Source organism: Phocoena phocoena, chromosome 4, assembly GCF_963924675.1.
Source record: "Phocoena phocoena chromosome 4, mPhoPho1.1, whole genome shotgun sequence".
In the NCBI taxonomy this organism is placed as follows: domain Eukaryota; kingdom Metazoa; phylum Chordata; class Mammalia; order Artiodactyla; family Phocoenidae; genus Phocoena; species Phocoena phocoena.
The window spans coordinates 108,669,843-108,697,728 of NC_089222.1; positions in this window are offsets into that span (position 1 = coordinate 108,669,843).

The following is a 27,886-nucleotide window of genomic DNA, read 5'->3' on the forward strand; positions in this document are numbered from 1 at the left end:
AAACACACCAAAATTCGAATTATAGGGGTCCCAGAAGAAGAAGAGAAAAAGAAAGGGACTGAGAAAATATTTGAAGAGATTATAGTTGAAAATGTCCCTAATATGGGAAAGGAAATAGTTAATCAAGTCCAGGAAATACAGAGAGTCCCATACAGGATAAATCCAAGGAGAAACATGGCAAGACACATATTAATCAAATTATCAAAAATTATATTCAAAGAAAAAATATGAAAAGCAGCAAGGGAAAAACAACAAATAACACACAAGGCTGTCCCCATAAGGTTAACAGCTGATCTTTCTGCAAGCCAGAAGGGGGTGGAAGAACATATTTAAAGTGAGGAAGGAGAAAATCCTACAACCAAATTACTCTATGCACCAAGGATCTCATTCAGAATTGATGGAGAAATTAAAACCTTTACAGACAAGCAAAAGCTAAGAGAATTCAGCACAACCAAACCAGCATTACAACCAATGCTAAAGGAACTTCTCTAGGCAGGAAACACAAGTGAAGGAAAAGACCTACAATAACAAATCCAAAACAATTAAGAAAATGGGAATAGGAACATACATACCGATAATTACCTTAAATGTAAATAGATGAAATGCTCAAACCCAAAGACATAGACTGGCTGAATGGGTACAAAAACAAGACCCATATATATGCTGTCTACAAGAAACACACTTCAATCCTAGGGAGACATACAGACTGAAAGTGAGGGGAAGGAAAAAGATATTCCATGCAAGTGGAAATCAAAAGAAAGGTGGAGTAGCAATTGTCATATCAGACAAAATAGACTTTAAAACAAAGACTATTACAAGAGACAATGAAGGACACTACATAATGATCAAGGGTTCATTCCAAGATGAAGATATAACAATTGTAAATATTTATGCACCCAACATAGGAGCACCTCAATACATAAGGCAAATACTAACAGCCATAAAAGGGGAAATCGACAGTAACAAAATCATAGTAGGGGACTTTAACACCCCACTTTCAACAATGGACAGATCATCCAAAATGAAAATATATAAGGAAACACAAGCTATAAATGATACATTAAACAAGATGGACTTAGTTGATATTTATAAGACATTCCATCCAAAACCAACAGAATACACATTTTTCTCAAGTGCTCATGGAACATCCTCCAGGGTAGATCATATCTTGGGTCACAAATCAAGCCTTGGTAAATTTAAGAAAATTGAAATCATATCAAGTATCTTTTCAGACCACAACGCTATGACACTAAATATCAATTACAGGAAAAACTCTGTAAAAACTACAAACACATGCAGACTAAAGAATACACTACTTAATAATCAAGAGATCACTGAAGAAATCAAAGAGGAAATCAAAAAATACCTAAAAACAAATGACAATGAAAACATGACAACCCAAAACCTATGGGATGCAGCAAAAGCAGTTCTAAGAGGGAAGTTTATAGCAATACAACCCTACCTCAAGAAACAAGAAACACCTCAAACAAACAACCTAACCTTACACCTAAAGTAATTAGAGAAAGAAGAGCAAAAAAAACCCAAAGTTAGCAGAAGGAAAGAAATCATAAAGATCAGCTCAGAAACAAATGAAAAAGAAATAAAGGAATCGATAGCAAAGATCAATAAAACTAAAAGCTTGTTCTTTGAGAAGATAAACAAAATTGATAAACTGTTAGCCAGACTCATCAAGAAAAAAGGGAGAAGACTGAGATCAATAGAATTAGAAATGAAAAAGGAGAAGTAAAAACTGACACTGCAGAAATACAAAGGATCATAAGAGATTACTACAAGCAACTATATGTCAATAAAATGGACAAGCTGGAAGAAATGTACAAATAATTAGAAATGCACAACTTTCCGAGATTGAACCAGGAAGAAATAGAAAGTATGAATAGAAAAAACACAAGCACTGAAATTGAAACTGAGATTAAAAATCTTACAACAAAAAAAGCACAGGACCAGATGGCTTCACAGGCAAATTCTATGAAACAATTAGAGAAAAACTAACACCTACCCTTCTCAAACTCTTCCAAAATATAGCAGAGGGAGGAACACTCCCAAACTCATTCTACGAGGCCACCATCACCCTGATACCAAAAGCAGACAAAGATGTCACAAAGAAAGAAAACTACAGGCCAATATCACTGATGAACATAGATGCAAAAATCCTCAACAAAATACAAGCAAACAGAATCCAACAGCACATTAAAAGAATCATACACCATGATCAAGTGGCGTTTATCACAGGAATGCAAGGATTCTTCAATATACGCAAATCATACAATGTGATACACCATATTAACAAATTGAAGGAGAAAAAACATATGATCATCTCAATAGATGCAGAGAAAGCTTTTGACAAAACTCAACACAATTTATGATAAAAACCCTCGAGAAAGTAGGCATAGAGTGAACTTTTCTCAAAATAATAAAGGCCATGTATGACAAATCCACAGCCAACCTCGTCCTCAATGGTGAAAAAGTGAAAACATTTCCACTAAGGTCAGGGACAAGAAAAGGTTTCCCACACTCACCACTATTATTCAACATAGTTTTGGAAGTTTTAGCCACAGCAATCAGAGAACAAAATGAAATAAAAGGAATCCAAATCAGAAAAGAAGGAAAGCTGTCACTGTTTGCAGATGACATGATACTATACATAGAGAATCCTAAAGATGCTACCAGAAAACTACTAAAGCTACTCAATGAATTTGGTAAAGTAGCAGGATACAAAATTAATTCACAGAAATCTCTGGCATTCCTATATACTAATGATGAAAAATCTGAAAGTGAAATCAAGAAAACACTCCCATTTACCATTGGAAGAAAAAGAATAAAATATTTAGGAATAAACCTACCTAAGGAGACAAAAGACCTGTATGCAGAAAATTATAAGACACTGATGAAAGAAACTAAAGAAGATACAAATAGATGGCGAGATGTACTATGTTCTTGGATTGGAAGAAGCAACATTGTGAAAATGACTCTACTACCCAAAGCAATCTACAGATTCAATGCAATCCCTATCAAACCAGCACTGGCATTTTTCACAGAACTAGAACAAAAATTTCACAATTCATATGGAAACACAAAAGACCCCGAATAGCTAAAGAAATTTTGAGAAACAAAAACGGAGCTGGAGGAATCAGGCTCGCTGTCTTCAGACTATACTACAAAGCTACAGTAATCAAGACAGTATGGTACTGGCACAAAAACAGAAATATAGATCTATGGACCAGGATAGAAAGCCAAGAGATAAATACACACACATATGGTCACCTTTTCTTTGATAAAGGAGACAAGAATATACAGTGGAGAAAGACAGCCTCTTCAATAAGTGGTGCTTGGAAAACTGGACAGCTACATGTAAAAGAATGAAATCAGAACACTCCCTAACACCATACAAAAAAATAAACTCAAAATGGATTAAAGACCTAAATGTAAGGCCAGACACCATCAAACTCTTAGAGGAAAACTTTGGCAGAACACTCTATGACATAAATCACAGCAAGATCCTTTTTGACCCACCTCCTAGAGTAATGGAAATAAAAACAAAAATAAACAAATGGGACCTAATGAAACTTCAAAGCTTTTGCACAGCAAAGGAAATCATAAACAAGACCAAAAGACAACCCTCAGAATGGGAGAAAATATTTGCAAATGAAGCAACTGACAAAGGATTAATCTTCAAAATTTACAAGCAGCTCATGCAGTTCAATATCAAAAATCAAACAACCCAATCCAAAAATGGGTAGAAGACCTAAACAGACATTTATCCAAAGAAGATATACAGACTGCCAACAAACACATGAAAGAATGCTCAACATCATTAATCATTAGAGAAATGCAAATCAAAACTACAATGAGATATCATCTCACATCGGTCAGAATGGCCATCATCAAAAAATGTAGAAACAATAAATGCTGGAGAGGGTGTGGAGAAAAGGGAACACTCCTGCACTTTTGGTGGGAAAGTAAATTGATACAACCCCTATGGAGAACAGTATGGAGGTTCCTTAAAAAACTACAAATAGAACTACCATACGACCCAGCAATCTCACTACTGGGCATATACCCTGAGAAAACCATAATTCAAAAAGAGTTATGTACCAAAATGTTCACTGGAGCTCTATTTAGAGTAGCCCAGAGATGGAAACAACTTAAGTGGCCATCATTGGATGAATGGATAAAGAAGATGTGGCACATATATACAATGGAATATTACTCAGCCATAAAAAGAAACGAAATTGAGTTATTTGTAGTGAGGTTGTTGGACCTAGAGTCTGTCATACAGACTGAAGTAAGTCAGAAAGCAAAACAAATATCGTGTGTTAACACGTATATTGGGAATCTAAAAAAAAAAAAGAAGAAAGAAAGAGGTCCTGAAGAACCTAGGGGCAAGATGGGAATAAAGACACATACCTACTAGATAATGGACTTGAGCATATGGGAAGGGGAAAGGGTAAGTTGGGAAAAAGCGTGAGAGTAGCATGGACATATATACACTACCAAACATGAAATTGATAGCCAGTGGGAAGCAGCCGCATAGCACAGGGAGATCAGCTCAGTGCTTTGTGACCACCTAGAGGGGTGGGATAGGGAGTGTGGTAGGGAGTGAGATGCAAGAGGGAAGAGATATGGGGACATATGTATATGTATAACTGATTCAGTTTGTTATAAAGCAGAAAATAACACACCATTGTAAAGCAATTATACTCCAATAAAGATGTTTAAAAAAAAAACAAAACAGACTCATAGAAAAAGAGATCAGATTTGTGGTTTCCAGAGGTGGAGTTTGAGGGAGGGGAAATTGGATGAGGGCAGTGAAAAGTTACAAACTTCCAATTATAAGATAAATAAGTACTAGGGATGTAATGTACAACATGGTGAATATAATTAACACTGCTTTATGTTATGTATAAAAGTTGTTAAGAGCATAAATCCTAAGAGTTCTCATCACAAGAAAAATAATCTTTTTCTATTTTATAATTTTGTGTCTGTATTAGATGATGCACTTCACTAAACTTACTCTGATAATCATTTCATGATGGATGTAAGTCAAATCATTATTCTGTGCACCCCAACCATACAGTGCTGTATGTCAGTCATATCTCAACAAACTGGAAGGAAAAAAAAAAAAAGGAATCTTTAAAGTATTTTTAAAACATTTTGTAAGAAGTTGATAGGTTTTGAGTACTCTTAAAAAGTAAAAGTATCACTCCAAGGGTTATTTACTGATTTCAAGATGAAAAAAAAACAAACAAAAAAATAATAAATTTGCAATGGAGAGAACAAGTTATCACTTCCTGAAGTAACTGATCAACCACTAATAACAGGACAACTAGACATTATGTGTCTCCTGACAGGATGCAGTGTACTACACAGAGCACCACCAAGAAAATATTTTTGCCAAAATGCTGAATGTAAATCTAATCAGCCTTTAGATATTACTTCTAGTTTACTGGGAGTTGGAGCAATAAAATTAAATGGCACCACAAAGAAGTAATGTGGATCATTTTTAAAGATAATTGATCAGGTTTTATCAACAAATGAATACCATAAAAATGAGGCATTTTTCTCTTTATTTTTTTTATTATTTTTTTAATTTATTTTTTTAACATCTTTATTGGGGTATAATTGCTTTACAATGGTGTGTTAGTTTCTGCTTTATAACAAAGTGAATCAGTTATACATATACATATGTCCCCATATCTCTTCCCTCTTGCATCTCCCTCCCTCCCACCCTCTGTATCCCACCCCTCCAGGAGGTCACAAAGCACCGAGCCGATATCCCTGTGCCATGCGGCTGCTTCCCACTAGCTATCTACCTTACATTTGTTAGTGTATATATGTCCATGCCTCTCTCTCGCCCTGTCACAGCTCACCCTTCCCCCTCCCATATCCTCAAGTCCATTCTCCAGTAGGTCTGTGTCTTTATTCCTGTCTTACCCCTAGGTTCTTCATGACATTTTTTTTTCTTAAATTCCATATATATGTGTTAGCATACGGTATTTGTCTTTCTCTTTCTGACTTACTTCACTCTGTATGACAGATGCTAGGTCTATCCACCTCATTACAAATAGCTCAATTTCATTTCTTTTTATGGCTGAGTAATATTCCATTGTATATATGTGCCACATCTTCTTTATCCATTCATCTGATGATGGGCACTTAGGTTGTTTCCATCTCCGGGCTATTGTAAATAGAGCTGCAATGAACATTTTGGTACATGACTCTTTTTGAATTTTGGTTTTCTCAGGGTATATGCCCAGTAGTGGGATTGCTGGGTCATATGGTAGTTCTATTTGTAGTTTTTTAAGGAACCTCCATACTGTTCTCCATAGTGGCTGAACCAATTCACATTCCCACCAGCAGTGCAAGAGTGTTCCCTTTTCTCCACACCCTCTCCAGCATTTATTGTTTCTACATTTTTTGATGATGGCCATTCTGACCGATGTGAGATGATATCTCATTGTAGTTTTGATTTGCATTTCTCTAATGATTAATGATGTTGAGCATTCTTTCATGTGTTTGTTGGCAGTCTGTATATCTTCTTTGGATAAATGTCTGTTTAGGTCTTCTACCCATTTTTGGATTGGGTTGTTTGATTTTTGATATTGAACTGCATGAGCTGCTTGTAAATTTTGAAGATTAATCCTTTGTCAGTTGCTTCATTTGCAAATATTTTCTCCCATTCTGAGGGTTGTCTTTTGGTCTTGTTTATGATTTCCTTTGCTGTGCAAAAGCTTTGAAGTTTCATTAGGTCCCATTTGTTTATTTTTGTTTTTATTTCCATTACTCTAGGAGGTGGGTCAAAAAGGATCTTGCTGTGATTTATGTCATAGAGTGTTCTGCCTATGTTTTCCTCTAAGAGTTTGATAGTGTCTGGCCTTACATTTAGGTCTTTAATCTATGTTGAGCTTATTTTTGTGTATGGTGTTAGGGAGTGATCTAATCTCATACTTTTACATGTAGCTGTCCAGTTTTCCCAGCACCATTTATTGAAGAGGCTGTCCTTTCTCCACTGTACATTCCTGCCACCTTTATCAAAGATAAGGTGTCCATATGTGCGTGGGTTTATCTCTGGGCTTTCTATCTTGTTCCATTGATCTTTCTTTCTGTTTTTGTGCCAGTACCATGCTGTCTTGATTACTATAGCTTCATAGTATATTCCGAAGTCAGGGAGCCTGATCCCTCCATCTCTTTTTTTCATTCTCAAGATTGTTTTGGCTATTCTGGGTCTTTTGTGTTTCCATACAAATTGTGAAATTTTTTGTTCTAGTTCTGTGAAAAATGCCAGTGGTAGTTTGATAGGGATTGCATTGAATCTGTAGATTGCTTTGGGTAGTAGAGTCATTTTCACAATGTTGATTTTTCCAATCCAAGAACATAGTATATCTTGCCATCTATTTGTATCTTCTTTAATTTCTTTCATCAGTGTCTTCTAATTTTCTGCATACAGGTCTTTTGTCTCCTTAGGTAGGTTTATTCCTAGATATTTTATTCTTTTTGTTGAAATGGTAAATGGGAGTGTTTTCTTGATTTCACTTTCAGAGTTTTCATCATTAGTATATAGGAATGCCAGAGATTTCTGTGAATTAATTTTGTATCCTGTTACTTTACCAAATTCATTGATTAGCCCTAGTAGTTTTCTCATTTTTCTCTTTATTAAAAAAAAATGCAACATATAGACTGGTATGGAGCCTGATTTGAACACCAAACATAAAAAGACATTTCTGAGACAACTGAGAAAAATTGAAATATAGAATTGGTATTTTATATTATACTATATTATGTTATATTATATTATATTATATTATGCTATATTAAAGACTTCTGTGGTTTCAAAACCTAACCTCAAATTTATTTGACACTCTTATCATTGAGAGTTAGGTAATATGATCTCTCTCTCTGAATCTGGACAGGTTTATTGCTGCTTTGACCAATAGAGTGCATCAAAAGTAACTCTGTGACTTCTGAAGTTAGGTAATAAAAAAGCTATGTGTTTCTGCCTGGTAGTACTGGGTTAGTCACTCAGGAGAAACCAACCTCTATGTAGGAAGGCCAACAACTTGATAACTGCCATACTGGAGGGTATATATATATATATATATATATATATATATATATATAGGCACTTCATTCCTCAATCCAGGTCATCCCTGCTAAAGCAAGAGACATCTGAGTCAAATAGTCTTGGATCCTCTAGACTGGCCCATCACCAGGTGAGTACTACTGAGTAACAACATGGAGCAAGAGAATCACCATGCCAAGCACTGCCCAATTTCCTGACACAGAGATAGATGAGCATAAAACTTGGCTGTGTTTAATACTACTGAGTTTGAGATGGATTTTTTAATGTAGAATGGATAACTGGAATGATTAATGGTTATTAAGTTTTTAGTTGGGTAATAGTATTTGGGTTTTGAAAATTAATTTTTTGTTGGAAATACAAAATAGTATATTTGAGGGTAAACTTTTAATATCTGGTATTTAGATGAATGAAGAATAAATGCATATATGACTAAATAATTATAATTATTGAATCTTTGTTATGTGTATATGAGAATTTATTGCATCATACTCTTTATGTTTTTTTATTTGAAAAGTTTTATAATAGTTTTTAAAGATGTCCTGAAGGGAAAAAAGTAAAGTTTTGTTATAACTTAAATCAGGGCAGAGGAGGGAAGGACTAAGGCACCTTTTAATTTTAATCCAATCCTGGAAGAAAGCTAGAATTAACATAGGGCTTGAAAAGGAGTTAAAAGATAGATTTGGGAAGAATTAAAGATACAGTGAAAACTAGGAGATCAAAGAGAACCTCAAAAGATACGATAAAATCACTTTGTACAGTAATTACGTGTTTCATGCGGGTGTACCTCTCACTAGTTTGTAAAATCACTTGAGCAAGGACATTATCTTCACCTTTGTATTCCCAGTGGCTAGCATATTGGCTGGCACTTTTTAGGTACTCAGTAAATGTAACATAAAAGAAGAATAAAAGTTTGTGGAGATTGGAATTTTAAAAACTGTATATATTCCTCCAAAAACTCAACATCGGATCCATAGAGGGGGGTGTACTGAGGTTAAGGGTCTATACTCAGGGCTCTGTGCACTGGTCTGTCATGTTAGAGTGGATATTATGGATGTGCAGAGCATGACATTCAAACGGTACAATGTATGATTAGAGATGAGAGAAAAACAAACATTGTAAATTAAGTAACTTTACTTCCCATTTAAAACAAATACAAATGTTTTAAAGCACATAATGTCTTTTCACCATATATAAAAAAAAACAGAAAAACAAAAACAAAAACAAAACCCTGAAACTAGTAGACAATTTTAGCTTTCTCTCAGAGAAAGATGCTATAGTGAAAGAAGAAACTTTAAGAGGTAAGTTATGATGATAGCAATCATCGTCATCACCAATACTGCCTATTACTGAGTATCAGATACTTTACAATCATTATTGCTAATATATACAGCATCTTTGCAAGGGAAGTATTATTATTTTAATTTTAAAGATAAGGAAATTAAAGGTCAGGGATTTAAGTATCTTGCCAGAAGCCTCATATGTAATAAATACATTTGACATGTGACAAGAACAACACAATTAACAACAGTAAACAAAAACCTCCGTTAATAATATCTCTATTTCTCCAAAAGAAAATTGAGATATGGAATCATGTAATTCGTAAGTGGCTAGAGTTTGAGGTCTTCCTAACTCCAAAATACTTGGCAATAAAATCAAAAGTGTAAGCCAATCTGTCATACCAAATTGAAGGATGTTAATTTAGATACGGCAATAAGACAGTAGTGGAGAGTAATAAAGTCACGGACAGGTTAAGGTGGCACTAAAGAAAAACAGTGGTGATGCTTGTGTTCTCTAAATTATGGGAGTGATCTTTACTTTAAAAACTTCAGAAACAAGAAAGAAAAGGAAATCTCAGCTGGTACAAGGTGCCAGCAAAGAATAAGTGGTTTATTGGAAACTCACAGTTCAAGAAGTGAGTTCAAGGAAGAAAGTACTCTAATGAAATACTGTAGTTAAATTAAGCAAATTTTAGAAATTACTTACTAGAATATTTTAGAATGGTCATCATGATGGGAACCTTAAGTTAGAATTTTTTTTAAGAATCATTGAAAGATATGTATTAAAAGTCAGAGACTATGAAACTAGGATACTGAGTTTTAGATTTTTCGAAGCAATGGACACCATGGTAGGAGAGGGAAAACCTGTTGGATTGAGGACTCTGAAGAGATATCATGCTTTAAGAGGAAAGTGGGAAGAACATTAATTTTATTTCAATGAAGCAAATGTTTGATCAGGAAAACAACAACAACACAGTTTCTCTTTAAAACCATCTGTCTGAACATTGCTGAAATATGTGAAGACATTTCCCAATAACACCATCAGCAGCCCATATGCAGCAGTGGGGAATGTTTGAGAAGGGTGCATAATTCATGGTGCCAGAGAAATGAGACAAGACTGCTTTTCTAGCTTCTCTCTGCATGTATGGTCTGAAGACTCTTTTACAAAGAGATTCTTAGGCACTTCCAAGGAAGTAAAATACACACATGAAAGTGGGATGTTACTATATAGTCTGAAATGAATATTATTTCATGCAGATGACACTGCTCTTTGAGTTATAGGAGCACGGGATGTAGACAAATATGAATAGTGTTCTCCAGAGAGCTGTAGGAAGTACAATTAAACAGATCAAAGTAGCAAAACCACAAATGTGGTACTACATGCAAAAATGGTGCTATGAAATGTGACAATGCGGAGACTGGCTCAAGGAGAATTATTGGCCTGCACTTTATAAAGAGGAATAGGGTGTAAAATAAAATAAGACATAGAAGAGGAAAGTAAATGAAGAAATCAAGGGTAAATCCACTGTTAGAAAATAGGGCAAGGTTGAGTAAACAGCTTCCAGTGACAGTTTTTTTTGTGCCATCGTTCTTTGTGGTCCCCCCATAGGTATGTGGTTCTTCTGGCAGGGGCTTTTTCAGGTTCCATTGGAAACAGGTATAACTTAACAGAGGGTCAAATACCTGTTGAAAGGAGGAATCTACAATTTATTATCGTGTCTCCATGTTTCAAAGTGAACTATAACAACACTTTAGGGAACGAACTTCAAATTCCATCTGCTCGTGTGGAGGAATGAGGGAATGGGAGTGCTTTACTGAAGGTAAATTTTTTTGAAGGAAGAAAAGGGGAAATTATGAAAAGGTTATGGTGAAGTAGATGACAGTGTAGAGTATAAAGCTTGAGACTTAAAAAGGAAAACTAGGAAAGTATCACACTTAGAAATATCAAAGGAGATCTATATGTATAGAACAAAAATTGATAATCTGGAGGATGAAGATATTAAAAAAGGTTTCTAAACACCTAAGGGAAGTAATAGAATTGGGTCAAAGTAAAGAGATCTTTTTGGAATGAGGCAAACTTCTGGCTAAAATACGTATAATGTTCCTCCCAAAAGAACCAGGAGAGGAGGAGACCAAGGAACACATACTAAATAACTGTGAAGTATTTGAGAATCAGCTGGCTCAGATTATAAAAATAATAGTCATAATAATGTCACACATACATATATACATACACATGCATATATATATATATATATATATATATATATATATATATATATATATATATATATATATGTTGGTGATTTACTTACATACTCTTTCACATGAGTTTTGTTGTTTATAATACTCTTTCAGTCTGAAAGAGCTGGTATCGTAATTCCCATCTTACAGGTGAAAATACTGAGTTTCAAAGAAATCTATCAACATTTCCATGAAGAAAAAAGCTATTAATCCTCACTGTCAACAGCTTTGACTACTTGTGGACTAGCCTCCCTCTTCCCCTGGGTTAATCAACTCTGTGAGTCTATCAAGATCCCTATGTCTGTACTTTCTCAAACCACAAAGCTGTAGCCTATCCATCTAACTTTTCCCATATTGATCAATCTGTCCGTGTAGTCCTCAGGACTAATTGTGATTGCCTCTCTAGGTTTCTGAAAAAAACTAGATCCTGCCTGGCTGGGTTCCTGCTCCCTTATCAAGTCACCCATAGCTTCTTATATTTTGAGGACTGGGTCTGGTGTATATCCCTTAATTCCTGTTTAGGATCTCTTTAACCCAGATGGAGCACTTAGAACAAAAACACTGTCACATGAGTGACTATAGGTATGGCTAGTCACCCAGTAGACTGCATACTTTCATAGAACCCACATTTGCCATGTCCTTTTGGATACAGATGTGAATATCTGGCCATCATCTTTGGGAGAAAGACATACTAGCCCATTCCCTTAGCTTTAAACAGTCCAAGCATACTTTACACTTTATTTGGCGCCTTGTTATCAATGTTATTTTGACTACAAGAAATAGAGACATTAAAAGTGTCATATGTGGATCTGTAAGGTATTTGTTCAAAGTGTGAAAAATATGCAGAATCCCTAATTCATAACTTTTGTTTTATAGTTGAAGTACGAAAAGTATAATAGTGATTCTTACAATGAACAAAGTTTACAGAACTTATATTTTCTTTTTTCTTACATTTGATATATTTTGTAATAAATTTCATGCCTTTTGAATGAAATATTAAAAGTTTGGATTTGGTGTTTTTAAAAACATTTTTCCCTAGTGATTAATTGTTATTGTATTTTATGGAATTATTGATCTGCATTTGAAAATAAATCAGAAAATATAACAAAATTGGTTCTTTACCACCACTAGGTTGAAAAGCACTGTTTTAGGAAACAGAATCAAGAGAAGGCCTAGCCAGAAAAGTAAACTACATTATAAAAAGAAAAAAATAATAATTAGAAAAGTATTATGGGAAAATAATGAAAACTAGAGAAAATGTAATATATGACAATGGATGTTATTTTTAACATATTTGTTGGTGGAAAAATAGAAGTATAATATACATACAACTTTTTATTGTACAGGAAGGTCCAACCTACAAACAGGCATCTCCTTTCCATGTCATACCTTCCCTGCACCATGGCAAACATCATGGGAGACATGGAGCAATTATATCACCTCTGCATTCAGGAGTGAATACAGGGGAGAGAGTATTATGCACAGACCAGAAGATTTAACCATGACTGACTCTGCATATTTATTTTACATTGAATTATTCCATCACTTTTTTATTAATTCATGCATTTGTTCAACAAAGAATTTGTATCTTTAGTAATATTAGGTCCACTTATAAAAATTATCTGCAGTCACTATAGAAAACGGTATGGAGGCTTCTCAAAAAATTAAAAATAGAACTACCATATGATCCAGCAATCCCACTTATGGGTACATATCTAAAGGAAATGAAAACAAAATATTAAAGAGATATCTGCGGGCTTCCCTGGTGGCGCAGTGGTTGAGAGTCCGCCTGTCAATGCAGGGGACATGGGTTCGTGCCCCGGTTCGGGAAGATCCCACATGCTGTGGAGCAGCTGGGCCCGTGAGCCATGGTCGCTGAGCCTGCGCATCCGGAGCCTGTGCTCCGCAACGGCAGAGGCCACAACAGTGAGAGGCCTGTGTACTGCAAAAAAAAAAAAAAAAAAAAAAAAAGAGATATCTGCAATTCCATATTCATTGCAGCATTATTCACAATAGCCAAGATATGGTAATAACCTAACTGTCCCTTAATGGATAAATGGATAAAGAAGATTTTACACACACACAAACACACAATGGGATATTATTCAGCTATGAAAATGAAGGAAATTCTGCCATTTGCAACAACATGTATGATCTTGAGGACACTATACTAAGTAAAATAAGCCAAAAAGAGAAAGGCAAATACTGTATAATTACACTTATATGTGGAATCTAAAAAAGAAGAGTCAAACCCATGGCAACAGAGAGCAGACTAGTGGCTGTCAGGGGCTACAGGGTGAGGCAAATGGGGAGGGGTTGGTAAAAGAGTAAAACCTTCAGCTGTAATATGAATAAGTTCTGAAGATCTAATATAAAACATGGTGACTATAGTTAATAACACTGTATTATGTAATTGATATTTGTTAAGAACTTAAAAATTCTCACCAAAAAAAGAATAAAATCTGTATTACCTCAGAGAAAAATTGTGTTAACATTTTGGCATACCTCATTCCAGTTTTCATTTTATATATATATATATGTATATATATATGCACACACATACACATATGTATATATTCATGTATATATATACACACAAACATATCTTGTATATATAATTTAAGTATCTTTTAACATTTTATAGATTATGAACAATTTTCTAATCATTCAATAGTCCTCTATAATGCCATTTTAATGCCTGCATATTTTTCCAGTGGATATGTGTGTGTGTTCCTGTGTATAATTAATTTAATCATTCTCTTTGTTGGGTATTTACATCACTGTCAGCATTTCACTACTATGAAAATGTTGTGTTAAGTATACTTGAGGTAAACATGAATATATCTGTCAATGTTCCTTCTGATGAATTCCTAGAATTTTAATTGTTAGATTTAATGTTTTGCAGTTTGGGGGCTTCTAATTTATACTGCTATTTATACTGCTAAATTGTACTACAGAAAATTTTGAACAATTTTCTTCTGACCAGCTCTTAGAAATGAGTGCCCATTTTTTCACACCCTGGTGAATAATGGGCATTATTAAATTGTTCTAAACAAAACCAAAATAAAATATAAAAATTAAAAGGAGAATGCCTGTTTATATTTTTCAAATATATTTCTACTGGCACAATCATTATATCTCAATATAGTATATCTCTATTCTGTATGTCTATCTCTATCTTTATATATTTAATACTATATATGTGTGTGTATATATATTCTATTCTTCATCCATTCCTCATTGGTGAACCATCTAAGCCCTTAGCTCTTAACTTTGAAGTCATGTCTATAGCTATATCTGTATATATCTAGATTGAGATCTAGATCTAAGCTACTATGTGCCAGGTACTGAGCTCTGGGCTTTCTTTCAGTGACTCCAGGTCACCAGACTTTTCTACAGTTGTCTGGCAGATTGAGTGGAAGGTATTTATGGGAAGAATGGCTGGGGATGAAGACAGTGCATGACACTGGCTAACCTGGGAAGGCTTTTGGAAAAATTTTAGGAGGTGGCAAATTTGGAAGCCACAGGTTTTGTGGTTGCTAGGGAACTTTCTGTAGGAAAAGGGGTTATTTGGAGAATAACCCAATGTAGTGAAGTGGCTGTGATGGAAGCAATATTGAAAATACGTTTCTCAGCACAACTCTCTGAACTTAAATATAATTAAGGGAAGAAAAAAACAGTCCTGCATCTGCTTGCATATCACTATTTATATCACAGAGCAGCGCTTGGAATTTCACCAAGAGAAAATTTATTATGGTTAGCATGTACCCTATTTTCCAATACAAATAAACAGAAAGAGTTCGAGGTGATTAATCAATCATGTGTTAATGCAAATAAGTTTGTGCCTTTTGCTTTTTTTCCTGACAAACATAAGGTAAGTTACTCCTCACAAAGCAAAATTGTGATTCAATCTGAGTTTGCAATTCTTTTGAATGTGGATTATATAGATATATCAGAGTTCTTCCTTATTCCTAAAGTAGGGACCTAAAGAAATATAATGAATATAGGGAAGGAAAGCACCAACATTTGCAAGAGAATTGGAGACTGGGACTGTCATTGCCAGGGTTAACATGCAGTATTTCAAAATTATGCCTAAGGTTGTTGCTAGGGAAGAAAATGAGGAGAAAACAGCATCCTCCCTGAAGTTCTGGACAGCTGCTTCTAACATTCAAAATACAGAGGCCTGTGTCTCTACCTACCATTTATAATACTCATTCTATGGAAAGATGTCTTCCAATATCACATCGACAGATAAATTTTTGTCTGTTCCTGCTATTTTCAAACAGCAGTTCTAGTTATTTTAGTTATTAACAGAGAAAACAATGTAAAGTCCCTTCATATAAACAAGAAATTTTCACCCTGGCTTTGGGGTAGACTGCTAATTAGCATATAATGCATACTAAAATAGAATGGGAATTCACAGTGCAAGGAAAGAACAAAAAATGAGGGCAAACCACTTATTTATACATCAGATCTCAGGATACCTCTTCACCAAAAACTTGAGTCTCCCAGTATTTATGTGTGGTTGGAAAAGGAGGCGCCATACTAATTCAGGGTATAACTATTTTTACTGGAATAAGACAGAGAGGTAATTTCTTTTTTCCGCATTAACAAAATAATGAATCATTTAAATAAGATCACGTTCACACAAATGTGCAGAGATTACCTATTTGCAAACAAGCCTAAAATTATTTCAACACAAAAAGTAAGTCAATTTCAATTTTTTAACTGCTTTCTTTGCCATTAGCTCCAGTTGTTTTGAGAAATGATTCCTTGGTGAGTACTTTTCTAAAATGGGATAAAAACGAGTGAATGATGCTGGAAAGCAAGGACAAAGTAAGTAATTATTTGAGAAGGTGGCCTTTAGGGTGAGTTAAATAGTCATATACTATATAGGGTAAATAAAATTTTCAGTGTTGTTTTGGAAAAAAAAATCTCACTATGTGAGGTACAATTCTCTGTAATTCTTATCCCTATAAAATCCACATCTGTAAATGGGGTGTGTGTGCCAGCTTCAAGCTAGGTCAGAGTTCTTTGTTTTCAGAGCTACAGGTCACCATCGTGTGTGTGTGTGTGTGTGTGTATGGGTGGGTGTGTGCAGGAGAGACAGATGGAGAGGGGGAGAGGGTGGGAGAGGGGAGAATATTTTGTTGTACTCAAACAATGCAGTGCATCTCTGACCTTCATTTGATTGCTATTTTATTTTCTCTTTCCAGTATTACCTTACCTATTTGTTTTGTTTTTTCCCTATGATATCTATATGCCAGCATATCTATTAACACCTCTTCATTTTTAAAGATGACAAAATAACTAAATCTGCAAGTCCTCATAGCTCGCACAGCAGCTGGCTTGTAAGGCATCCAGCAAACGAACCTATACACCTGTGAGTGCTTAATAGTCTTTTTTATTTCTCTAGATTTTAAAATCATTTCATTATAAAATATTTGGTATTTGGGAATGCATTTTAAGCTTGCCACCAAAAATCACTGAATTTATATCCATTACCTTTCATATAATAAAATAAGCCAGAACGTTTTATTGTTACTATTAGACTGGAAATCCCAAAGAAATAAAAATTTGAGATTTCCTTCTATAAAATTGATTTATTGGATTTCTGAGCCTGAGTTTTCATGATTTAATTTCTTCATAGATAGACAAATAGAGACTTATAATGATCCTCTACTTTCAGCTTTGTTATCTAGGGGCAGACGGTGCCAGACAAGCATGTAAGCATGTTGGTCAATCTAGCTTGATTGCTTTCCTCCAGCAATGGACAATTTTAATTTTCTATCACATTTATAGTCATCATATTTGAGAAAGGGCAAAATAGGTTAATGAAATCATTATAATTTCATTCAAATGATATATATTTAAAAAGCTCAATTAAAGAAACAGATACCAGGGCACCACATTTCATTTTGCCTTATGGAGACCATTGCTCTGTAGCATCTGTGAAAGACATTGATAAAAACACATTTACCAATGCTAAAATGAATGTAACATCATTATCATCACTAAACCTATCCATAAAGTAAATTTATTGTGAAAATAGATGAAACTTCATTTGTTCCCTCATCCATTCAATGCATGTTTTATCAAATTATGCTTTTTTTTTTTTTTTTTTTTTTTTTTTTGCGGTACACGGACCTCTCACTGCTGTGGCCTCTCCCATTGCAGAGCACAGGCTCCGGACGCGCAGGCTCAGCGGCCATGGCTTACGGGCCCATCCACTCCACAGCATGTGGGATCTTCCCGGACCGGGGCATGAACCCATGTCCCCTGCATCGGCAGGCAGACTCTCAACCACTGCGCCACCAGGGAAGCCCAAATTATGCTCTTTTTAAGGTAGCATAACAAAGTGGCTTTTAAGGAATACTCAGACTGAACTGGAATTTTAGTTTCATTACTTATTACATTTTAATAAACTTCTTTACTCATATATTTTGTCAATGACTATATTAGGTAAGATTTTTGAGTATTCGCATTGTCCAAATAAGGAAATAGGGACATCATATGATAAGAGATTGCTATAAGTTTTACAGCTAATTAGAGTTGAATTGGGAAATGAACCCAGGCAGTCTGGATCCAGAGTCATCATTTTGTTGTTGTTTATTTGTTTTCTCTACAGCATTATAATTGTATTATATACTTCCTATAAACCCTTGAATCTTTGGATAGGAACAATACCTAGGAAAATCTAACATACTTCAGAGACTTTCCAAAAGTACTCCCTTCTTGGCTATGAAATCTCAGGTAACAAACACAATTTCCTCTTGTAGAAGAAGGAGGAATTGTTGTCCTCAACCACATTCAATGCTTTTCCTCCAGTTTTACCTTAGCCACCAGGAAACCTATCTCTGTTCACAAAATCTCCCAAATTTCTAGTGTGTTAAGGAGTTTCCTCACATTGTACAATTATTCCAGCATTCCTTGCTTAGGACAAGCAAAATTCTCAAGGGCATTCAGCTATGACCTTTTCCCCAAACAGTACTGCTGCTTCTGGCATAAATGATCCATGTTCTCCACCTAAGTCATTTACTGCACATCTGCTCTGGGCCCAGCAACAGGCAAGATAATGAGAGAAATTCAATGCTACTGTCCCTGCTTCCTGAATGCTTACAACCTTTTAAAACAAATATGTAACCATAATGTATGACCTTATTATGGAATCTTAGCAGAAGAATGATGTCTGTCTCCAAAACACACATATATGTATATACATATATATATATATATATTTATACACACACATATATGACATATATATATACATGACATTTGATTATAAGTATAGTGAAGAACTATGTCTATTTTAGAATTATTTACTGCCCTCCAGTAAATGACAATAATCCAGTCATTTATTCATTTCCATGGGTGGGGTAGAATATAATTCCTATTTAATCCTTAGAGAGACTATGTATTTTCTGGGGAATCCCAGGTTTATGGGGGTATATTTTGACTCTAAATTTTTTTCTCAACTAACAACACTTCTGCCACCAAATTTGTGGGTTTTTCACACACACTAAGCAATTTTCCAACTTTTTGCAGACACCAACTGGGTGTCTTACAATTTAATTGAATTCTGATACTAACTACCTGGAGTTAATGCAGACCCCTCAGGTTAAGAGCTCAGACTGCCCCACTTCAGATGCCAATTACAATTAGTGGGTCCAGGTTACCCACACTTCTGTCTGAATTGGCTACAAATCAGTAGCTCCCATGACTCCCTCCTCAGGTTTGATAATGTGTTTTAATGGCTAACAGAACTCAGGGAAACACATTTTACTTACTATTACCAGTTTATTATGAAGGATATGATAAAGGATATAAATAAACAGCCAGATGAAGAGTATGCAGGGTTAGGCTCAGAAGGGTCCCAAGAGCAGAAACTTCTATCCTCATATAATTGAGGTACACTACCCTTCAGGCATGTGGATGTGTTCTTTAAAAGGAAGCTCTCCAAACTCCATAGTTTAGGAATTTTTATGGAGACTTCATCACATAGGCATGATAATAACTCAATCTCCAGTCTCTCTCCCCTTCCCAGGGGATGGGGCAATGGGGCTGATAGTCCAAAGCTTCTAACCATGGCTTAGCCTTTCTGATGACTACCGAAACAATCCTAGGAGTCCACCAAGGGTTGCCTCATTAGAACAAAAGATGTTCCTATTGCCCTGGAAATTCCAAGGGATTTAGGAGTTTTGTGTAAGATACTCCTATCACCCCATTGCTCAGAAAATTATAAGGGTTTTAGGAGGTCTGTGTCAGGAACTAGGAACAGAGACTAAATATATATTTCTTAGTATGTCATAGCCACTACACCTTGGTTAGATGTGGTAACCATGAAGGTGTCCTGCTCAGATATCACTTAAGGAGAACTTGCTGCAATGACTGTATTTAGCTGATAACCTCCAGCTACCACACCTTCAGATCAGCCACGTATTCATGACAGACTGCTCTTCATGGGCTCCTCTTAGCCAATGATGAAGCACAGGGAAATAGGAGAATCACCTTGGCTGATGCAGGACCATTCCAACAGGAAGGAGCTTGGAGATCCTCCTAGGACTGGCAGAGACTTTCTCTGAGCTGAACCTCAACCTGAAGCTCATACTATCCAATTTTCATTTTTCTCTCTCCTTTCACATTCATTGGGCCTGCATGGCTGTCTGAAGACTCTACCTGCCTATTCCTAATCCTTCCCCTATTTATCTCTCATAGTTGGTTGTGTTATAGTCATGTGTTTCTAGGAGGGTCCTAACTGACAGCAGGCCTTGCAATTATCTTCTGTCCTGTAAGAAACATGAAATCTGGAAACCAAAGTGGAAGCTCTCTTATTTGGGCAAAAAAATAGCTACAGGGATCACCTACAGCATTGGCTTCTCATTTTCACTTAGTTTTTGACATAGCTATTGTATACTTATCTATGATATCATGAATGCATTTAATGAATAACTACATTTAAATATGTCACCCATTATTTTCAGTTTCTGTCTTTGTTAGTATATTTTAAGCAGGAATGTTGGTGTGGGACTTAGTCTGCCTTCTTCCTCAATAGTTTATAACCACACCCTAGCTCTCACAATCGAATGAAATTCAAAAAACACTACCTGCTGATTAAAAACAAACAAAAAATGCAACTATTTTAAAGTGGTTCAGGACTTTTATTGCACCTAATTTCTTGATAAAAACAAAACAAAATACTGTTAGAAAGAATCCTTTTCCAAGGATAAAATAATTTCCAGGGACTTCTCTGGTGGTGTAGTGGTTAAGAATCTGCCTGTCAATGCAGGGGACACAGGTTCGAGCCCTGGTCCGGGAAGATCCCACATGCCACGGAGCAACTAAGTCCGTGCACCACAACTACTGAGCCTGTGCTCTAGAGCCCACGAACCACAACTACTGAAGCCCATGTGCCACAACTACTGAAGCACGTCCACCTAGAGCCCGTGTTCCACAACAAGAGAAGCCACCACAATGAGTAGCCTGCGCACCGCAACAAAGAGTAGCCCCCGCTTGCTGCAACTAGAGAAAGCCTGCACACAGCAACAAAGTCCCAACACAGCCAAAAATAAATAAATTTATTAAAAAAAAATAATAATTTCCAAGAAGAAAAATGAGGAAATTCACAAGTCATAAAATACACAAGGAAACAAAGCACAGAAGGGTGACAGTCCAAGAATCAACAAATAGGATAAGACTCACCAAGACTCCAGACATGCACAATCCTAAAGTTAAACTTCAGGCAGAAGAAAAATAATCCCACATTATATGGTCTAATATGCCAGAAGAAATAAAGAGCTAAGAAATTAGTAAGTGTGCAAATCAAACACTATGTCTAGGAAAAAATGATAAAGAATTATGGTGTTAAAAGAAAGATTGAACTAAGTAGATGATAATAGCAAATAAATTGGGAGAGAGTGATTGGGATTTAAGCATTCTTAAATCCTGCTAATGGTCAGGAGTAGGGTACAGATAACATTAATAGAGATTGCATTAAGTGTGTATATAAAAATTTCTAGGGTAACCACTAAAAGAGTAAATTGGTGATATAACTTATACAATAACAGAGAAAAAATATCAAATGTAAAATAACCAAATTAATCTATAAACGGCTTTGGAGGGTAAAAAGCAAACAGAAAAAAAAAAATAGCAACCACGTTTCAAAAGTTAGATTCTGAAGTAAAATACACCCATTAAAGCTACTAGGCAGGAGGCTTCTGGAACTTTGACTTGTTCCTTAGAGGCAAGATTACACCAAAATAACCTAAACTATTATTAAATTATTTGGTCAATTTGGTATTCAAATGAGGAAAAAAAGCAAATGAAATTGGACCCTGCCCCCACCATTACTCTATAAACTAAAATCAACTCCAGGCAGAATAAAGACAAATGTATAAGATTAAATTATAAAACTTTTAGAAGTTATTTCAGGAGAATATATTTATGAACTGAAGATAGCAAAAAAAATTGACTCAAAAGCACAAAACAAAAATAAACAAAATGTTGAATATTAATATGACTATATAAATGAATTGTTGTTTATCAAAAGTCCATAAAAAGTGAAAATAAGAATCTCATATTAAGAAAAATTATTTCAACACATAAAAATGATAAATGAAGGGAATTCAGAATGTGGAATAAAAAAAAACAAATAAAAAATAAGAGACAAAAATTATAAAACAAACAAGACTCAAATTGCACTGACAGAAGGGGAAATCTGAACCATAATTAAAACAATTAAAAATATGCTCAAATATATTAGCAATATGAAAATACAAACTAAAATCAAAATGCAGTACCATTTTACATGTTATCACATTGCTATAAAAATTGATGGCCTTTAAATATCAAATATTGGTGATGATGTGAAATGACAAAACTTTCATATGTTGCTGGCAGGAGGGAATGTAAATTAGTACAAACACTTTGGAAAACGATTTGGCATTATCAAAATAAACTGATGACATATATGTCCAGTGACTAGAAATTCTAACCCTCAATATTTATCTGGAAGATCCTTTTGTATACCTACTCCAAGAGGCATATATATATTTCTTTTCATAGGAGATGAAATGTCCATCAGCAGTAGGATTGATAAATAACTTGTGTTATATCTATACAGGTAACACTGTATAGTAATACAAATGAGTGAACTTTAGCTGTCTGCAATAACATAGAGGGGAAAACCTGAAGTTCAAGGACCTCAGATTGAGCTAAAAAAGCAGGTCTTTGATAAATATATACAATTTAATTATATTTTAATAAATTTTAGAAGCATGTGAAATAAACAGTGAAATGTTTAAAAACTCAAAATGAGTGATAATGTTTTTCTAAAGCATATGAAAAATAAATTGTACGGTCATGATAGAGGTACCTCCTGAAAGAAAGGAGTTGGGATAGGGAAAAAGGGGTGCAAAGAAGGTGTTAAAGGCAATGAGACTACTTTGTCCCTTAAACAGGGTAATTTGTATATAAGAGTTTATTATGGTTCTTTGTGCTTTATACTTTTTTTAAATTTTAATTTTTATATATTTTTTTTTATTTTTGGCTGTGCTGGGTCTTCATTTCTGTGCAAGGGCTTTCTCTAGTTGAGGCAAGTGGGGGCCACTCTTCTTCGCAGTGTGGGGGCCTCTCACTATCGCGGCCTCTCTTGTTGTGGAGCACAGGCTCCAGACGCGCAGGCTCAGTAGTTGTGGCTCACGGGCCTAGTTGCTCCATGGCATGTGGGATCTTCCCAGACCAGGGCTCGAACCCGTGTCCCCTGCATTGGCAGGCATATTCTCAACCACTGAGCCACCAGGGAAGCCCCTATACTTTTTTTTTTAATACATATGCTTTAAATAGTAAAAATTATTTTTAAACTGTTTTCAAGTAAAAATATAATTTTTATAATGGCCTAAGTGAAAATCTATATAAATCAATATTCAATAAATTATATGTAAAGTATTATATAATGCAACTAAAATATCTATACATTTAACTTATACAAAATATCAATTTAATTATACTGGATAATAAAATGTTACATAGCTATGAGAATTTATATATATACTTGAAAACTAATTTATGCAAGTTCTGAAAATGCATTTTTATTACATCATAAAAAGGAAGTGCCAGTCTCTTTAGATTTAAGCATAAGAAATAAAAATTTTGGCTCATGCTTAGCTGGAATACGATTAAAGTAGATTTCAAAGACATTCTGCTCCTTTCTATGTAAACTTTCCTAATACAGATATTCTCAGTAATTTATATACAAGTTAATGTATTGCCCATGCTTAGAATTTTCAAATAAGCAGTAACACAGTAATAACTTAAAATATAACAGTTATAAAAACTGATTCCTTTCCTGACTAAACACCAAAGTTGAATGAAATCCCACTTCATTTTCCCCCATACTGTATATCTCCTTCAGTGAATTAACCTCACTTGGAAATTGCTATTTTTACCTCTCTTTTTAGAAATTAGGTTATAAGCTCCATGAGAATAGGAATCCTGTCTGTCCTATTCACCTATCCCAGGGTTTATCATAGAGTCTGATAAGTGGTACATGCTTGATAAATATTTGTTAAATCAACAAATGGATATTATGACAGGTTAGTGGACAGAGGAGGGATAAAGACAAGAGACAATGTTTTAAAAGTAATATAATTTCTCCTACTGAAGGCTTAAGTAGCCACATGGTTCCAAGAAGATTTTTAATTTTTATTACATTAAATTTTATTTTTTTATTTGGTAATATATTCACATGGATCAAATTTAAGTAAAATATATACATTAAGAAAACTTGATTTCACCCATTTCTTTTTCTACCAAATTTCTCCCCTTCTACTTCCTAAAATAATTACTCTTCTAATATACTGTGTAGTCTCAGTGTTTCATTATGCAAATATAAGCAGGTATGAAAAATATTTTTATTATTTTCCTCCTCCTTTTAATTACATAAAGGTTATACATGCTGTAAACACTCTTCTATCTTTTATTTTCTTCTCTTAAAAATATATCCTGGAGATCTTCCTATACTGGCACTGAAAGCCACCTTGATCTTTTGTATAGGTACATAGCATTTCATTTTATGAATGCACAATATTTCATTGAAATCATCCCCTTGTGTTGTTTCCAATCTTGTGCTGTTAACAAGCTGTAATGATGTATAACCTTTGTACATATATCATTTTGGATTTGTGCAGGCACATCCAGAGGATAAACTTTCAGAGGTGGAATTGCCAGACCAAAGAGTAAGCACATTAGTAAATTTGAATGATGCCACTCCACAGTGATTATACTACTTGGTATGTTCAGTGTCTTAAACTAGGTTTTCCAAGAAACAAATGCCAAGACAGTGATGAAATAAAATTCATATTTTATGGCTAGACAAGAAAAATTAAACCATAAAATTTTTCTCTGCCCATTTGTGCCTCCTCCCTCCCCTTTAGTGTGTACTGTACACCTTTATTAACTAGATCTACTTAGGAGATAACCTGCTTTCTTAATCTTGTAAGGTGTCACAATGACCCACTACTCATTTTGTATGCACAGATCTGGATTGTGTAGACTGTCAATACGTCATTTGACATATAACCTTTTGTCTCAAAAATTTATATGGCTGTGCTTTAACCTCTAATGGATGGAACAGTTCTCAGAGCTTTGTGAAAGACTGTCTCCCAGGTTATGATCTTCAGGTTGGCTCGAAACTCTCCATTTCATTTTTTAATCAACTGTTGATTTACTTTTTAGTCAACAATGACATTAAACATTAAAGGATTTTATTTAGGTAAATGTCTGAAAGTAGATGCGCAGGCTCAGACAGTAATGCAAGTCTTCAGACAGTAATGCAAGTCTTCTCCCAGTGAAAGAGAGAGAGGGAAAGATCGGGTGATGTGCTAGTCGGCCATGCTGTTTAAGAAAGGTTAATCCAAAGTCAGCCAACAAAGCGGTCCTCTTTCTTGAATGAATGGACCTGCTTTAGAATCCTTGTTTGGTCTCAGTCACTGTCAGGTGACAGCTATGGGAGGCCAAAAAACAGTAGTTAGGACCCTAGGTCAAACTTACTCCCTCTAGTTGGAAGTTTGCTAGGCATGTAACGACAGATACAAATTAAAAACAAGAGGCTTAATTCTCCCTCCTTGCTGAAAATTAGGGAAGAGATTTCTCCCCTCTCCTTTTTCTTTTAGAGCATTTACCTTAGAACACTTTTAATTGTAAATACTTTCTCAAGTCCTTGAAATGTATGTAAATCCTTCTGAAGGCTAGATAGGTCTTTTGTCAGCTTTATGATCCAGAAATGCCCTTTTTAAGAACAGGGGAGTCATCTCTTTGAACTGTAAAGATCATGGGGGATAGCGTCCAGTTCTCCCAGTTTCTGTGGGAGGGTAGCAACCTGACTTCATGCTGCTTCAGCACCTTGCTCCAAGTTACAAAACTACTTCCTGTCATAAAGAGATGAGAAGTTTATTTTTCTTGGGATAAAACTAATGAGCTAACACAGATGGTCATGCCTATGACGAGGTAAAGTTGAATGAACTATGTGTGACAAATGGTGTTTTCCAGTCCTCTTACTTGAGGACTAGTTATTGTTTATCTTGAAAACACATATATGATGGGTTGTATCTGCTTGGCTATACAAGGGAGTAAGACTTCTTTCTGTGTTTGCAAATTCTTATTGCATTTCCTGTAATGGCCATCACATTCTGGTTTAATGATTATCTACCATTGTGGAGAGGATTCCTGGGTTGGGAGACGATTCCATTTTTTATTATATTTTCCCAACACTTGCAATAGACAGGTATTTTGGTGTCAATTCACCAGTGTCAAACTTTTCACTTAACTTGTCAAGGTGCTCAAATTTCTTGTCTTTAAAAGGGCATAATTTTACTTGTCTGCTCACCTATATCATTGTGTGGTAAGAGGCTAAATGAAGTTTGAAAATAATACAACTTTGAACATCTAAAGTGCTGTATGGGTATAAGTTTATTAATCTTTACTTTCATCATTAGTTGAAGGCATCACTTCAGAGACATTTATAAGATTTATTATTATCAAATGATTAGAAAAGCATAAAATATACTGGAAAGATTTATATACCATAATAAATTTGACAAATTATGTTTACTACATAGTCCAGAAAAGCACTCTTATTAGCACTTCAATTTAACATGAATGGAATTTGCATGAATAGATGAGAAGAAGCATTGAGTCCCTAGTAGCAGAGAAATACAGGGAGAAACAATGATTTTGAGCAGCAAAAGGGCTTTGCATGAATTAATAAACTACTTGGTAATGGTAATTATAGCATTCATCTCTACCTTTGTGTGATACAAATATATCTGGGAAGAGCAAATAGACATAAGTTGGGGAAACATAACATTAATATAACATAGCACATAATAGATCTTAGTTGAAGGATTGCTCTCACTTTAAATAGGGCAAGTAGAAAATTATGAATTCCATAACTCTAAAAGGTTTCTCTTCTCCGATTCTTTTTGATATTCTTGCTGAATACCAGTTGTGACATAAAACATGATTTCTTTTGTTGAATTCACTTTCTTCATTCTGTCACTCTTAAGCTAGCTTTAAAGAAAACTGTTTCCAGTGATGTAGGCATCAGAGCTCTGGCAGAACCTCACTCACTTGTAATATGATCATTGTGTCAGGCAAACACCATTTAGATACTACCATTATTAGGTTCAACAATCAATGAAACAAAACACTTATCTAAAATAGAGGCACTTAAATACATATTCACAGTGGAAAATTCTCTATTCAAATTATTTAAAACAGCTTAAAGACTAAATCCGGCACTGAATTCTATACATCTAGACCGAGATGTGTGCCGTTATCTTTATGCCTTTCCTGTTGTGTTTTTCCCGTGGGGTACATTTACTTTTCTGCATTCTACCTTGGTAACTTTCTGTGACCTTTTCTTGCTTTCATTTCACTCCTTCTGACTTACAAATCCCTTTCAATCTATAGCAAATGCAATGGATAAATAGCACAATTTTAACTTCTCACCTCTTTATTTTAAATACACTTTCTGCAAACTGCTGGTAATATTTATAGCAACATACCAATATTCTACTTTTCCATAAGAGATAACAGTCAATACTTACTAAAATTTTAATCTTCTCCATTCTACACAAAGGAAGCTATTTTGGTTTCAACTGAGTAGGACAAATTCAAAAGACAAGACTATATATACAAACTTCTAAGATGTTACAATCTCATTTACTATTTAAAAATGTGGGCATGGTGTTAATTATTTGTATTAGGG